This window comes from Oncorhynchus keta, unplaced genomic scaffold (assembly GCF_023373465.1).
Source record: "Oncorhynchus keta strain PuntledgeMale-10-30-2019 unplaced genomic scaffold, Oket_V2 Un_contig_12466_pilon_pilon, whole genome shotgun sequence".
NCBI lineage: Eukaryota > Metazoa > Chordata > Actinopteri > Salmoniformes > Salmonidae > Oncorhynchus > Oncorhynchus keta.
In genome coordinates, this window is record NW_026277883.1 from 46 (window position 1) to 16,217 (window position 16,172).

At 58.3% G+C, this 16,172-nt stretch overlaps 3 long non-coding RNA genes across 4 annotated transcripts; 2 read left to right on the forward strand and 1 right to left on the reverse strand.

The window, feature by feature from the left end:
• Positions 1-339: 339 nt before the first annotated feature.
• On the reverse strand, positions 340-11,313 carry LOC127917929 (uncharacterized). 2 transcript variants are annotated; one of them, XR_008098043.1, is made up of 6 exons: positions 11,233-11,313; positions 10,732-10,774; positions 10,539-10,614; positions 9,783-9,866; positions 1,430-1,545; positions 340-383 (listed from the first exon to the last, which is right to left on the reverse strand). It is a non-coding gene; the product is annotated as an uncharacterized LOC127917929 (long non-coding RNA). The 2 variants fall into 2 exon arrangements; XR_008098044.1 differs by lacking the exons at positions 340-383; positions 10,732-10,774; positions 11,233-11,313 and adding an exon at positions 11,181-11,220 and having other exon boundaries at positions 1,381-1,545.
• A 238-nt stretch (positions 11,314-11,551) lies between these two features.
• LOC127917930 (uncharacterized) lies at positions 11,552-12,739 on the forward strand. Its single transcript, XR_008098045.1, has 3 exons — positions 11,552-11,660; positions 12,293-12,385; positions 12,625-12,739. It is a non-coding gene; the product is annotated as an uncharacterized LOC127917930 (long non-coding RNA).
• A 286-nt stretch (positions 12,740-13,025) lies between these two features.
• LOC127917931 (uncharacterized) lies at positions 13,026-15,445 on the forward strand. Its single transcript, XR_008098046.1, has 3 exons — positions 13,026-13,095; positions 13,937-14,064; positions 15,425-15,445. It is a non-coding gene; the product is annotated as an uncharacterized LOC127917931 (long non-coding RNA).
• Positions 15,446-16,172: the final 727 nt, after the last annotated feature.

Below are 16,172 nucleotides of genomic sequence, written 5' to 3' on the forward strand. Positions count from 1 at the left end.
CACCTCTTCACCTCCTCTCCCTCTCCACCTCCTCTCCCCTCTTCACCTCCTCTCCCTTTCTTCTCCCCACCCATCCACCCTTCTCTCCCCTCTCTTCACCCTCCCCTCTCCCTCTCCACCTCCTCTCCACCACCTCCCTCCCTCCTCTCCACCTCCTCTCTCCCTCTCCACCACCTCTTCACCTCCTCTCCCTCTTCACCTCCTCTCCTCTCTTCACCCACCCATCCACCCTTCTCTCCCCTCCTCTTCACCTCCTCTCCCTCTCCACCACCTCTCCACCACCTCTTTTTCTCCTCTCCCTCTTCATCTCCTCTCCCTCTCCACCACATCTTCCACCTCCTCCCTCTCCACCACCTCTTCCACCTCCTCTCCCTCTCCACCACCTCTTCACCTCCTCTCCCTCTCCACCTCCTCTCCCACTCCACCTCCTCTCCCTCTCCACCACCTCTTCTCACCTCCTCTCCTCTCCACCACCTCTTCACCTCCTCTTCCTCTCCACCCACCTCTTCACCTCCTCTCCCTCTCCACCTCCTCTCCCTCTCCACCACCTCTTCACCTCCTCTCCACCACCTCTTCACCTCCTCTCCCTCTCCACCACCTCTCCACCTCCTCTCTCCCTCTTCACCTCCTCTCCCTCTCCACCTCCTCTCCCTCTCCACCTCCTCTCCCTCTCCACCACCTCTTCACCTCCTCTCCCTCTCCACCACCTCTTCCCCTCCTCTCCTCTCCACCCTCCTCTCCCCTCCTCTCCTCTCACCCTCCTCTCCCCCTCCTCTCCTCTCCACCACCTCTCCCTCTCCTCTCCCTCTCTCCACCACCTCTCCACCTCTTCCACCTCTCTCTCCTCTCCCTCCTCTCCCTCTCCACCACCTCTTCCCCTCCTCTCCCTCTCACCACCTCTCCCCTCCTCTCCTCTCCACCACCTCTTCCACCTCCTCTCCCACCTCCTCTCCTCTCCACCACCTCTCCACCTCCTCTCCCTCTCCACCACCTCTCCACCTCCTCTCCACCTCCTCCTCCCTCTCCCACCCACCTCTCCCCTCCTCTCCTCTCCACCACCTCTTCACCTCCTCTCCTCTCCCCACCTCTCCACCTCCTCTCCTCTCCACCCACCTCTTCCCCCTCCACCACCTCTCCACCTCCCTCTCCACCTCCTCTCCCTCTCCTCCTCTCCCTCTCCACCACCTCCTCTTCACCTCCTCTCCCTCTCCTCTCCTCTCCACCTCCTCTCCCTCTCCACCTCCTCTCCCTCTCCACCACCTCTCCACCTCCTCTCCCTCTCCACCACCTCTCCCCTCCCTCTCCCTCTCCACCATCTCTCTCCACCTCCTCTCCTCTCCACCACCTCTCCACCTCCTCTCCCTCTCCCACCCACCTCTCCACCTCCTCTCCCTCTCCACCACCTCTTCCACCTCCTCTCCCTCTCCACCTCTTCACCTTCTCTCCCTCTCCACCACCTCTTCCCCCTCCTCTCCCTCTTCACCTCCTCTCCCTCTTCACCTCCTCTCCCTCTTCACCTCCTCTCCCTCTCCACCACCTCTTCACCTCCTCTCCTCTCCACCACCTCTCCCTCCTCTCCTCTCTACCTCTTCACCTCTTCCACCTCCTCTCCCTCTCCACCACCTCTTCTCCTCTCCTCTCCTCTCCACCACCTCTTCATCCTCCTCTCCACCACCTCTTCACCTCCCTCTCCCTCTCCTCCACCTCCTCTCCTCTCCACCACCTCTCCACCTCCCTCTCCTCTCCCACCACTCTCTTCACCTCCTCTCCTCTCCACCACCCCTCTTCACCTCCTCTCCTCTCCACCATCTCTTCACCTCCTCTCCTCTCCTACCTCTCCACCTCCTCTCCCTCTCCTCCACCTCCTCCTCTCCACCCACCTCTTCACCTCCTCTCCTCTCCACCACCTCTTCCCACCTCCTCTCCTCTCCACCACCTCTTCACCTCCTCTCCCTCTCCACCACCTCTCCACCTCCTCTCCTCTCCACCACCTCTTCCCACCTCCACCTCCCCTCTCCACCACCTCTCCACCTCCTCTCCTCTCCACCTCCTCTCCTCTCCACCACCTCTTCCTCCTCTCCCTCCACCACCTCTTCACCTCCTCTCCCTCTCCTCCCACCACCTCTTCACCTCCTCTCCTCTCCTCTCCTCTTCACCTCCTCTCCCTCTCCCCCTCCTCTCCCTCTCCACCCTCCTCTTCCCCTCCTCTCCTCTCCCACCACCTCTTCCCCTCCTCTCCCTCTCACCACCTCTCCACCTCCTCTCCCTCTCCACCCACCTCTTCCCCTCCTCTCCCTCTCCACCTCCTCTCCCTCTCCACCTCCTCTCCCTCTCCACCACCTCTCCACCTCCTCTCCCTCTCCACCTCCTCTCCCTCTCCACCTCCTCTCCCTCTCCACCACCTCTTCACCTCCTCTCCCTCTCCACCACCTCTCCACCTCCTCTCCCTCTCCTTCCTCTCCCACCTCCTCTCCTCTCCACCACCTCTCCACCTCTCTCCCTCTCCACCACCTCTCCTCCTCTCCCTCTCTCCACCACCTCTTCACCTCCTCTCCCTCTCCACCACCTCTCCACCTCCTCTCCCTCTCCTACCACCTCTCCACCTCCTCTCCCCTCTCCACCACCTCCTCTCCACCTCCTCTCCTCTCCACCACCTCTCCACCTCCTCTCCCTCTCCACCACCTCTCCACCCCTCCCTCTCCTCTCCACCACCTCTTCCCCTCCTCTCCCTCTCCACCACCTCTTCCCCTCCTCTCCCTCTCCACCACCTCTTCCTCCTCCCCCCTCCTCTCCACCACCTCTCCACCTCCTCTCCTCTCCACCTCCTCTCCCTCTCCACCACCTCTTCCCTCCTCTCCTCTCCACCATCTCTCCACCTCCTCTCCCTCTCCACCCTCCTCTCCCTCTCCACCCACCTCTCCACCTCCTCTCCCTCTCACCACCTCCTCCACCTCCTCTCCCTCTCCACCACCCCTCTCTCCACCTCCTCTCCCTCTCCACCACCCTCCACCTCCTCTCCCTCTCCACCATCTCTTCACCCCTCCTCTCCCTCTCCACCACCTCTTCACCTCCTCTCCCTCTCCCACCACCTCTTCCCCTCCTCTCCCTCTCCACCCTCTTCACCTCCTCTCCCTCTCCACCACCTCTTCACCTCCTCTCCCTCTCCACCACCTCTCCACCTCCTCTCCCTCTCCACCCTCCTCTCCACCTCCTCTCCCTCTCCCACCTCCTCTCCCCTCTCCACCACCTCTCCACCTCCTCTCCCTCTCCACCCTCCTCTCCCTCTCCACCCTCCTCTCCACCTCCTCTCCCTCTCCACCTCCTCTCCCTCTCCACCCTCCTCTCCACCTCCTCTCCCCTCTCCACCTCCTCTTCCACCTCCCTCTCCCTCTCCACCCTCTTCCACCTCCACCTCCTCTCCACCTCCTCTCCACCTCCCTCTCCTCTCCCCTCTCCTCTCCACCACATCTTCCCCTCCTCTCCCTCTCCACCCACCTCTTCCCCTCCCTCTTCCTCTCCACCACCTCTTCCCCTCCTCTCCTCTCCCACCCACCTCTTCACCTCCTCTCCTCTCCCCTCCTCTCCCTCTCCACCTCTTCACCTCCTCTCCTCTCCACCACCTCTTCCCCTCCTCTCCCTCTCCACCACATCTCCCTCTCCTCTCCCTCTCCACCACCTCTTCCCCTCCTCTCCTCTCCACCCTCCCTCTCCCTCTCCACCTCCTCTCCTCTCCACCACCTCATCCCCCTCCTTTCCTCTCCACCTCATCTCCCTCTCCCCTCCTCTCCTCTCTCCACCACATCTTCCCCTCCTCTCCCTCTCCACCACATCTCCCTCTCCTCTCCTCTCCACCACCTCTCCCCCTCCTCTCCCTCCCTCTCCCTCTCCTCTCCACCTCCTCTCCCTCTCCACCTCCTCTCCACCCTCCTCTCCCTCTCCACCACCTCTTCCCCTCCTCTCCTCTCCACCACCTCTCCCTCTCCTCTCCTCTCCACCACCTCTCCACCTCCTCTCCCCTCTCCACCCTCATCTCCACCTCCTCTCCCCTCTCCACCCTCCTCTCCCCCTCCTCTCCCTCTCCACCACCTCTCCCCCTCCTCTCCCTCTCCACCACCTCTTCACCTCCTCTCCTCTCCACCACCTCTTCCCCTCCCTCTCCTCTCCACCACCTTCCACCTCCCTCTCCTCTCCACCACCTCTCCACCTCCTCTCCCTCTCCACCTCCTCTCCTCTCCACCACCTCCTCTTCACCTCCTCTCCCTCTCCCACCACTCTCTCCACCTCCTCTCCCTCTCCACCCCTCTCCTCTCCACCACCTCTTCCACCTCCTCTCCCTCTCCCCCTCCTCTCCACCTCCTCTCCTCTCCCTCTCCACCTCCTCTCCCTCTCCACCACATCTCCCCCTCCTCTCCTCTCCACCATCTCTCCCCCTCCTCTCCCTCCTCCACCACCTCTTCACCTCCCTCTCCTCTCCCACCACCTCTTCCCCTCCTCTCCTCTCCACCTCCTCTTCCCCTCCTCTCCTCTCCACCACCTCTTCACCTCCTCTCCCTCTCCACCACCTCTCCCTCCTCTCCCTCTCCACCACCTCTCCCCCTCCTCTCCCTCTCCACCACCTCCCACCCTCTCCTCTCCTCTCCACCTCCTCTCCCTCTCCACCTCCTCTCCACCTCCTCTCCCTCTCCACCTCCTCTCCTCTCCACCACCTCTTCCCCTCCTCTCCCTCTCCACCACCTCTCCCCCTCCTCTCCCTCTCCACCACCTCTTCCCCCTCCTCTCCTCTCCACCACCTCTCCACCCTCCTCTCCCTCTCCACCCTCCTCTCCCTCTCCACCACCTCTTCACCTCCTCTCCTCTCCACCACCTCTTCACCTCCTCTCCCTCTCTCCACCTTCACCTCCTCTCCTCTCCACCACCTCATCCCTCCCTCTCCCTCTCCACCTCATCTCCCTCTCCACCCTCTTCCTCCTCTCCTCTCCACCTCTTCCCCTCCTCTCCTCTCCACCACATCTCCCCTTCCTCCTCTCCACCACCTCTTCCCTCTCCCTCTCCTCTCCTCTCCTCTCCACCACCTCTTCCCCTCCTCTCCCTCTCCACCTCCTCTCCCTCCCCTCCTCTCCCTCTCTCCACCACCTCCTTCACCTCCTCTCCCCTCTCCACCTCCTCTCCCTCTCCACCACCCTCTCCCCCTCCCTCTCCCTCTCCACCACCTCTCCCCCTCCTCTCTCTCCACCCCTCTCCACCTCTTCCACCTCTCTCCCCTCTCCCCCCTCTCCTCTCCACCACCTCTTCCCCCTCCTCTCCCCTCTCCACCACCTCTCCACCTCCTCTCCTCTCCACCACCTCATCCCCCTCCTCTCCCTCTCCACCACCTCTCCCTCTCCTCCCTCTCCACCCTCCTCTCCCCCTCCTCTCCCTCTCCCACCACCTCTCCACCTCCTCTCCTCTCCACCACCTCCCCTCTCCTCTCCCCTCTCCACCACCTCTCCCCCTCCTCTCCTCTCCACCACATCTCCCCTCCTCTCCTCTCCACCACCTCTTCCATCTCCACCTCCTCTCCTTCCTCTCCACCTCCTCTCCCTCTCCCCTCTCCTCTCCACCCTCCTCTCCCCTCCTCTCCCTCTCACCATCTCTCCCCTCCCTCTCCCTCTCCACCTCCTCTCCCTCTCCCCTCCTCTCCACCTCATCTCCCTCTCCCCTCCTCTCCCTCTCCACCACCTCTCCACCTCCTCTCCTCTCCTCCACCTCCTCTCCCTCTCCACCACCTCTCCACCTCCTCTCCCTCTCCACCACCTCTCCCCTCCTCTCCCTCTCCACCACCTCTCCCTCTCCTCTCCCTCTCCACCACCTCTTCCCCTCCTCTCCTCTCCACCACCTCTCCCCCTCCTCTCCCTCTCCACCCACCTCTTCCCCTTCTCTCCCTCTCCACCACCTCTTCCCACCTCCTCTCCCTCTTCCACCTCTCCCTCTTCACCTCCCCTCTCCCTCTCCACCTCTTCTCCTCCTCCCTCTCCACCACTCTTCCCCTCCTCTCCCTCTCCACCACCTCTTCACCTCTTCCCTCCCTCTCCCTCTCCACCTCATCTCCCCCTCCTCTCCCTCTCCACCACCTCTCATCTCCCCTCTCCCTCCTCCACCACCTCTTCACCCTCCTCTCCCTCTCCCCTCCTCTCCTCTCCCCACCTCTCCACCTCCTCTCTCCCCTCTCCACCATCTCTTCCCCTCCTCTCCCTCTCCACCACCTCTCACCTCCTCTCCTCTCCACCACCTCTTCCTCTCCACCACCTCTTCACCTCCTCTCCTCTCTCCACCACCTCTCCCCCTCCTCTCCTCTCCTCCACCTCCTCCTCCCTCTCCACCATCTCTTCCCCTCCTCTCCTCTCCCACCACCTCTTCTCCTCTCCCTCTCCACCACCTCTTCCCCTCCTCTTCCTCTCCACCACCTCTTCCTCTCCTCTCCTCTCCACCACCTCTTCCCCTCCTCTCCCTCTCACCACCTCTTCCCCTCCTCTCCTCTCCCACCACCTCTCCACCTCCTCTCCCTCTCCACCACCTCCCCCTCCTCTCCTCTCCACCACCTCTCCACCTCCTCTCCCTCTCCACCACCTCTCCACCTCCTCTCCTCTCTCCACCACCTCTCCACCTCCTCTCCCTCCCACCACCTCTCCACCTCCTCTCCTCTCCACCACCTCTTCCACCTCCACCTCCTCTCCACCACCTCTCCACCTCCTCTCCTCTCCACCTCCTCTCCTCTCCACCACCTCTTCCCCTCCTCTCCTCTCCACCATCTCTCCACCTCTCTCCCTCTCCTCCTCTCACCTCTCACCTGCCTCTCCTCCTCTCCCTCTCCACTCTCCTCTCCTCTCCCGCCTGCCTCTCTCCTCCTCCTCACTGCCTCTACATCCTCTCCCGCCTCTCTCCCTGCTCTGCTCTGCCTCCACTGCTCCCTCTCTCCTCACTCTCTCCTCTCTACCATACCTCTCCCTCTCCACCACCTCTCCACCTCCTCTCCTCTCCACCACCTCTCTCCACTCTCTCTCTCCTGCTCTCTCCGCCTCCTCACCTCTCTCTCCTCTCACCACCTCTCTCTCACCTCTCTCCTCTCTCTTCCTCTCTCTTTGCCTCTCTCTCCACCTCCTCTCCCTCTCCACCTCCTCTCCCTCTCCACCTCCTCTCCCCTCTCCACCACCTCTTCCCCCTCCTCTCCTCTCCACCACCTCTCCCTCTCCACCTCCTCTCCCTCTCTCCACCACCTCTTCCCCTCCTCTCCTCTCCACCACATCTCCCCCTCCTCTCCCTCTCCACCACCTCCTCACCTCCCTCTCCTCTCCACCACCTCTCCCCCTCCTCTCCCTCCACCACCTCTCCCCTCTTCCACCTACTCTCCTCCCTCTCCCCTCTCCTCTCCACCCTCCTCTTCCCCTCCTCTCCTCTCCACCACCTCTCCCCCTCCTCTCCCTCTCCACCACCTCTTCCCACCTCCTCTCTCCCTCTCCACCACCTCTCCCCCTCCTCTCCTCTCCACCACCTCTCCCCCTCCTCTCCTCTCCACCACCTCTCCCCCTCCTCTCCTCTCCACCCTCCTCTCCCCCTCCTCTCCTCTCCACCACCTCTCCTCCCCTCCTCTCCTCTCACCACCTCTTCACCTCCTCTCCCTCTCCACCACCTCTCCACCTCCTCTCCTCTCCACCACCTCTTCCACCTCCACCTCCTCTCCACCACCTCTCCACCTCCTCTCTCCTCTCCCTCTCCTCTCCCTCTCTCCACCACCTCTTCCCCTCCTCTCCCTCTCCACCATCTCTCCACCTCCTCTCCCCTCTCCACCTCCTCTCCCTCTCCACCACCTCTCCACCTCCTCTCCTCTCCCACCTCCCCTCTCCCTCTCCACCACCTCTCCCCCTCCTCTCCTCTCCACCATCTCTCCACCTCCTCTCCTCTCCACCACATCTCCCCCTCCTCTCCCTCTCCACCACTCTCCCCCTCCTCTCCCTCTCCACCACCTCTCCCCCTCCTCTCCTCTCCACCACCTCATCCCCTTCTCTCCTCTCACACCTCTTCCACCTCCTCTCCTCTCCACCACCTCTTCTCCTTCTCTCCCTCTCCACCACCTCTTCCCTCTCCTCTCCTCTTCACCTCCTCTCCCTCTTCACCTCCTCTCCTCTCCACCACCTCTTCACCTCCTTCTCCTCCACCACTTCTCACCTCCCTCCTCTTCCACCACCTCTTCACCTCTTCACCTCCTCTCCTCTCCACCACCTTCTTCATCTCCTCTCCTCTCCTACCTCTCCACCACCGCCTCTCCACCTCCTCCTCCTCCTGCCTCTCCACCTCTCTCTCTCCACCACACCTTACCACCTCTCCTCTCACCACCCCTCTCCACTATCTCTCCTCCTCCCCACCCCACCTTCTTCACTCCTCCACCACCTTCTTTCACTCTCCTCTCCTCTTCCACCGCCTTCCTTCCACCTCCTCTCCTCTCCTCCTCCTCCTCTCCTCTCACCTTCTCACGCCTCCTTCTCTCCTCTCTCTGCCACTCCTTCACCTCTATCCCCTCTCCACCATCTTCACCTTCCTTCTCCTCTGCACTCACTTTCTTTTACCTTCCCTCTCCTTTCTCCACCACTCTCTTTTCACCTCCTTCTCCTCTCCACCGCCTCTTCACCTCTCTCCTTCCACCCACCTCTTTTTCTACACTCCTCTCCTCTCCACTCACCTCCACCCCTCTCTCCCTTCTCCACCACTCTCTCCACCTTCCTTCTCCCTCTCCACCACCTTCTCCACCTTCTCTTCCACTACCTTCTTCACTCTCTTCCTTCTCCACTGCACTCTCTCCACCTTCCTTTCTCCTTCTCTCCGCCACCTTTCACTTTGCCTGCTCCACCACCTTCTACCTCCGTCTCCTGCTCTCCGCCACCCTTTTCCGCTTCCACTCGCCTTCTCTCCACCACTTTCCACTCTCGTCTCCTTCTCTCCACCGCATCTTTCTCCGCTCACCTTGCTTTCACTCTCCGTTCGCCTTCTCTCCGCTATCTGCTCCACCTTTCTCCTTTCTTCCACCTTCGTCCCTTCCACCACCTCTCTCCACCTCTCTTCTCCTTCGTACCGTCTTCTCCTTCCGCTACCACCTTCTTACCTTCCTTCTCCTTCTCCACTATCGTCGCACCTCCACTCTTCTACTCCCCTCCCTCTTCCACCTCCTCTCCCCTCTCCACCACCTCTCCCTTCCTCTCCACCTCACCTCTTCCCCTCCTCTCCACTCTCCACCTCCTCTCTCACCTCCCTCTCCCTCTCCACCACCTCTTCCACCTCCTCTCCCTCCTGCCTCTCTCCCCTCACCTCTCTCCTCTACCACCTCTTCCTCCTCTCCTCTCTCTCCACTCATCTCATCCTTCTCTCCACCTACCTCTTCTACCTCTTCTACCTCTCATCATCTTCTCTCACCTCCTCTCCACTCTCCACCACTTCATCCATCTCTCCCTCTCCACCACCTCTTCCACCTCCTCTCCCTCTCCACCTCCTTCTCCTCTCCACCACTCTCCAACCTCCTCTCCCTCTCCACCACCTCTTCACCTCCTCTCCCTCCACCACCTCTTCACCTCCTCTCCTCTCCACCACCTCTTCCTCTCCACCACCTCTTCACCTCCTCTCCTCTCCACCACCTCTCCACCTCCTCTCCACCCTCCACCTCTCTCCCTCTTCACCTCTCTCACCTCCTCCCTCTCACCACCTCTTCACCTCCTCTCCCTCTCCACCACCTCTTCACCTCCTCTCCCTCTCACCACCTCCTCTCCCTCTCCACCACCTCTTCACCTCCTCTCCCTCTCCACCACCTCTTCACCTCCTCTCCCTCTCCACCACCTCTTCACCTCCTCTCTCTCCACCTCCTCTCCTCTCTCCACCTCCCTCTCCCTCTCCACCACCTCTTCACCTCCTCTCCCTCTCCACCACCTCTCCACCTCCTCTCCCTCTCCACCACCTCTCCACCACCTCTTCACCTCCTCTCCTCTCCACCTACCTCTCCACCTCCTCTCCCTCCACCACCTCTTCACCTCCTCTCCCTCTCCACCACCTCTTCACCTCCACCTCCTCTCCCTCTCTCCACTCTCTTCCACCTCCTCTCCCTCTCCACCACCTCTTCACCTCCTCTCCTCCACCACCTCTCCACCTCCCTCCTCTCCACCATCTCCACCTCCTCTCCCTCTCCACCTCCTCTCCCTCTCCACCTCCTCTCCCTCTCCACCACCTCTTCACCCTCCTCTCCCTCTCCACCACCTCTCCACCTCCTCTCCTCTCTCCACCTCCTCTCCTCTCCACCACCTCTTCACCTCCTCTCCCTCTCCACCACCTCTCCCTCTCCTCCACCTCCTCCCTCCACTCTCCACCTCCTCTCCTCTCCACCTCCTCTCCCTCTCCACCACCTCTCCACCTCCTCTCCTCTCCACCATCTCTCCACCTCCTCTCCCTCTCCACCACCTCTTCACCTCCTCTCCTCTCCACCACCTCTCCACCTCCTCTCCCTCTCCCACCCACCTCTCCACCTCCTCTCCCTCTCCACCACCTCTTCACCTCCTCTCCCTCTCCACCACCTCTTCACCTCCTCTCCCTCTCCACCACCTCTCCATCTCCACCACCTCTTCACCTCCTCTCCCTCTCCACCACCTCTCTTCCCCTCTCACCTCCTCTCCTCTCCACCACCTCTTCACCTCCTCTCCCTCTCCACCTCCTCTCCACCTCCTCCACCTCCTCTCCCTCTCCACCTCCTCTCCCTCTCCACCTCCTCTTCACCTCCTCTCCCTCTCCACCACCTCTCCACCTCCTCTCCTCTCCACCTCCCTTCCCCCCTTCACCTCCTCTCCCTCTCCACCACCTCTCACCTCCTCTCCCTCTCCACCTCCTCTTCACCTCCTCTCCTCTCCACCTCTTCACCTCCTCCTCCTCCACCTCCTTCACCTCCTCTCCCTCTCCACCACCTCTCCACCTCCTCTCCCTCTCCACCACCTCTTCACCTCCTCTCCCTCTCCACCTCCTCTCCTCTCCACCCCTCTCTCACCTCCTCTCCCTCTCCACCACCTCTTCACCTCCTCTCCCTCTCCACCACCTCTTCACCTCCTCTCCCTCTCCACCTCCATCCTCCTCTCCACCACCTCTTCACCTCCTCTCCCTCCACCTCCTCTCTCCACCTCTTCACCTCCTCTCCCTCTCCACCACCTCTTCACCTCCTCTCCTCTCCACCACCTCTCCACCTCCTCTCCCTCTCCACCACCTCTCCACCTCCTCTCCCTCTCCACCACCTCTTCACCTCCTCTCCCTCTCCACCTCCTCTCTCCCACCTCCTCTCACCTCTCTCCTCCACCTCCTCTCCCTCTCCACCACCTCTCCTCTCACCACCTCTTCACCTCCACCCCTCTCCACCTCCACCACCTCTTCACCTCTTCCTCTCCCTCTCCACCTCCTCTCACCTCCTATCCCTCTCCACCACCTCTCCCCTCTCCACCACCTCTCCACCTCCACCACCTCTCCACCTCCTACCACCTCTCACTCTCCCTCTCCTCTCACCTCTCCCTCTCCACCACCTCTCCTTGTACAGAAACTAGACCCAGTAGTAGAGGCGTTGGACAGAGGGGAACCAGTGGACCTCAGCTCTCTACCTCCCCCTCCAGGTGCGCTTGGTTTTATCAATGACACCCTATTCCCTATATAGTGCACTACTAGGGCCTATAGGCTTCCATTTGAAACTCATCCCTAAAGACCTGCTAGAGACTAGAAGACCAGGGTCTGTATTCATAGTGTCAGTCTCATCCCTAAAGACCTGCTAGAGACTAGAATACCAGGGTCTATATTCATAGTGTCTCAGTCTCATCCCCAAAGACCTGCTAGAGACTAGAAGACCAGGGTCTATATTCATAGTGTCAGTCTCATCCCTAAAGACCTGCTAGAGACTAGAAGACCAGGGTCTGTATTCATAGTGTCTCAGTCTCATCCCCAAAGACCTGCTAGAGGCTAGAAGACCAGGGTCTATATTCATAGTGTCAGTCTCATCCCTAAAGACCTGCTAGAGACTAGAAGACCAGGGTCTATATTCATAGTGTCTCAGTCTCTGAGAGAGTGTTGATCTGTGATCAGTTTTCCCTTTTAGATCACAATGAAAAAGAGGACATGGGGAACCTGATCCTAGATCAGGACTCCTAATCTGTGACACTTCGTACATTCTGCCCTGACCCCTAAACATCTGATCTCAACCCCCCCGTACGGCGCAACTCCTCTTTCTTCTCATCCCTCTCTCTCTCCTCAGGAGATGCAGTGGTAGAGCGTTCAGCTCCTCCCCAGTCTTCCTCCAGGCCCTCCCCTGCAGCTCCCCCTGCAGCTCCCCCGGTGGCCGACTCCGGTAACACACATACTATTAATGATAATGATGGATTGGATATATAAAGGGTCTTTCTAAAGGGGGAAATCACCTCCATCACCAATGTGTAGCTCCCATCTGGTTGATGCACGGCAGCCATTTTGTGCCAGGTGGCTCAGTGGAGACGTGTGTGTGTGTGTGTGTGTGTGTGTGTGTGTGTGTGTGTGTGTGTGTGTGTGTGTGTGTGTGTGTGTGTGTGTGTGTGTGTGTGTGTGAGACAGCCCTCCCAGCCCCAGGCAGTGTAGGGGAAGCGTTACAGCAGAGGATGGACAGATACAAAGCTGCAGCAGAGGGGGCCAAGAGCAAAGGAGACGACCGCAAGGCACGCATGCACCAAGCGCATCGTCAAGGTACACACACATCAAAGGAATGACTGGTGGTTCACGTACACACACATCACACACATCAAAGAAATGACTGGTGGTTCACGTACACACACACACACACATCAAAGAAATGACTGAGTGGTTCACACACACACACACACACACACACAAAGAATGAAAGAACTCCAAGAGTTACACACTGTAATGTATACCTGCTTGGATATATCGTACTAATGTTTTTCTGTGTGTGTGTGTGTGTGTGTGTGTGTGTGTGTGTGTGTATATGTAACAGCAATACCAGGATGCCATCAGGTCTCATAAGGCTGGACGCCCAGTCAGACCTGGCTGATCTCCCTGTACCACCAGGTAACCTGCATTTAACTGCAGCTTTTATCATCTACAGTGGGGAGAACAAGTATTTGATACACTGCTGATTTTGCAGGTTTTCCTACTTACAAAGCATGTAGAGGTCTGTAATTTTAATCATAGGTACACTTCAACTGTGAGAGACGGAATCTAAAACAAAAATCAAGAAAATTACATTTACATTACATTTAAGTCATTTAGCAGACGCTCTTATCCAGAGCGACTTACAAATTGGTGCATACACCTTATGACATCCAGTGGAACAGCCACTTTACAATAGTGCATCTAAATCTTTTAGGGGGGTGGGGGGTGAGAAGGATTACTTACCCTATCCTAGGTATTCCTTGAAGAGGTGGGGTTTCAGGTGTCTCCGGAAGGATTGTCACATTGTTTGTCACATTGTTTGATTTTTTTAGTAATTAATTAGCATTTTATTGCATGACATAAGTATTTGATACATCAGAAAAGCGTAACTTAATATTTGGTACAGAAACCTTTGTTTGCAATTACATCATCATCATACGTTCGATCATACGTTTCCTGCACTGCAAACCTCTCTAGACGTGTACGCCGTAGCGTGTTTGTAGCGTGTACTCCGTAGCATGTTTGTAGCGTGTTTGTAGCGTGTACACCGTAGCATGTTTGTAGCGTGTTTGTAGCGTGTACACCGTAGCGTGTTTGTAGCGTGTTTGTAGCGTGTACACCGTAGCGTGTTTGTAGCATGTACACCGTAGCGTGTTTGTAGCATGTTTGTAGCGTGTTTGTAGCGTGTTTGTAGCGTGTACGCCGTAGCGTGGTTTTGTTCCCTGTGTTTACTATGTACTGTGTTGTTGTGGCCCAGGCTGTCCTCCACTGCAGGGCTCAGAGAGCAGCCAGCAGAACTTCATGGGCGTCCTGGAGACGGCCATGAAACTAGCCAATCAGGACGCAGACGCAGAGGACGAGGACGGAACAGGGGAATTGGCCAAGGTAACCACCATGACCTATTATACTGATACTGATGATGTCATGAGATTTCTTGACGCTCAAGATTGTTCTGGAAAGTGGGAAAATATGGATGCTATGTCCTGGACACGCAGAACAGGGAGTATGTTCATGCTTACAATATTTAACTTCCGTTCACTTAACTCTCTCTCGTCTCTCTCTCGCCTCTCTCTCTCTCTCTCTCTCTCTTTCTCTTCTCTCTCTCTTCTCTTCTCTCTCTCTCGTCTCTCTCTCTCTCTCGTCTCTCTCGTCTCTCTCTCGTCTCTCTCTCTCTCTCGTCTCTCTCTCTCTCGTCTCTCTCTCTGTCTCTCTCTGTCTCTCTCTCTCGTCTCTCTGTCTCTCTCGTCTCTCTCTCTCTCTCTCTCTATCTGTCTCTCTCGTCTCTCTCGTCTCTCTCTCTCTGTCTCTCTCGTCTCTCTCGTCTCTCTCTCTCTGTCTCTCTGTCTCTCTGTATCTCTGTCTCTCTGTCTCTCTCTATCTCTCTGTATCTCTCTCTCTCTGTCTCTCTCTCTTCGTCTCTCTCTCTCTATCTCTCTCTCTCTCTCTCTCTCTATCTCTCTCTGTCTCTCTCTTCTCTGTCTCTCTGTCTGTCTCTCTCGTCTCTCTGTCTCTCTGTCTCTCTGTCTCTCTGTCTCTCTGTCTCTCTCTCTCTCTCTCTGTCTCTCGTCTCTCTCTCTCTCTCTGTCTTTCGGCTCTCTCTCTCTCTCTCTCTCTCTCTCTGTCTTTCGTCTCTCTCTCTCTGTCTTTCGGTCTCTCTCTCTCTCTCGCTCTCTGTCTCTCGTCTCTCTCTCTCTCGTCTCCCATCTCTCGTCTCTCTCTCTGTCTTTCGTCTCTCTCTCTCTGTCTCTCTCTCTCTCTCTCTCTCTCCTCTCCCTCTCTCTCTCTTGTCTTTCGTCTCTCTCTCTCTCTGTCTTTCATCTCTCTCTCTCTCTCTGTCTTTCGTCTCTCTCTCTGTCTCTCGTCTCTCTCTCTCTCGTCTCTCATCTCTCTCTCTCTCTCGTCTCTCTAGTCTCTGTCTTTCGTCTCTCTCTCTCAGTCTCTCTCTCTCGTCTCTCTGTCTTTCTCTTATATATCTCTGTCTCTCTCTCTCTCTCCTCTCTCTCAGATATATATATCTCTCTCTCGTCTCTCTCTCTCTCTCTCTCTGTCTTTCGTCTCTCTCTCTTGTCTCTCTCTCTCTTTCGTCTCTCTCTCTCTCTCTCGTCTCTCTCTCTTGTCTCTCTCTCTCTCTCTCTCTCTCTCTCTCTCTCTCTCTCTCTCTCTTGTCTCTCTCTCTCTCTCTCTCTCTCTCTGTCTCTCTCTCTGTCTCTCTCTCTCTCTCTCTCTCTCTCTCTCTCCCCACCAGCCTGCAGTGGGAGCTCCAGTCAGAAGGCAAAGCCCCGACCCCTCCCACCAGGTTCGGAGGCAACACAACACAGGGCTCCAGACTGGGGCCCAAAGGTGTGTGTGTGTGTGTGTGTGTGTGTGTGTGTGTGTGTGTGTGTGTGTGTGTGTGCACATATTCATCGATGTGTTATATTCATCCTTGACGTGAACAAATTCATTCTCCCATTGACACCTCTACATTAGCTACTCTGTCTCCTACACACACACACACACACACACACACACACACACACACACACACACACACACACACACACATTTCCCTCTCCCCATCCCTCACACATACATCCACATCCTGACTCCCTCCCCCCTGTGACGTCCCTTCCTGTGGTGCAGCCCAGCAGCAGTTGGACTTCCTGTTGCTGCAGCGCCAGGCGTTCGTCCGGCGCTGCGTTCACAAACAGATGAAGGACATGCAGGGAAGCGAGCGGTCCCATCTCCGACACGCTAAAGGACTGGACCAGATGATCAGCGCCACCAAGGGAGGCCTGCCTGTAGACATCACCAGGTGGAGGCTTTTACTCCTCACACTGTAGTTCTGCAACACGGGGAGGACTGTCAGGAGGGCAGGGGAGGAGAGGAGGAGGCCTGTGTAGACATAAGGTGGAGGACTGTAGTTCTGCAACGAGGAGGAGGGTGAGGGGAGGGAGGGAGAGGAGGGAGGCCTGCCTGTAGACATCACCAAGGTGGGCTTTTACTCCTCACAC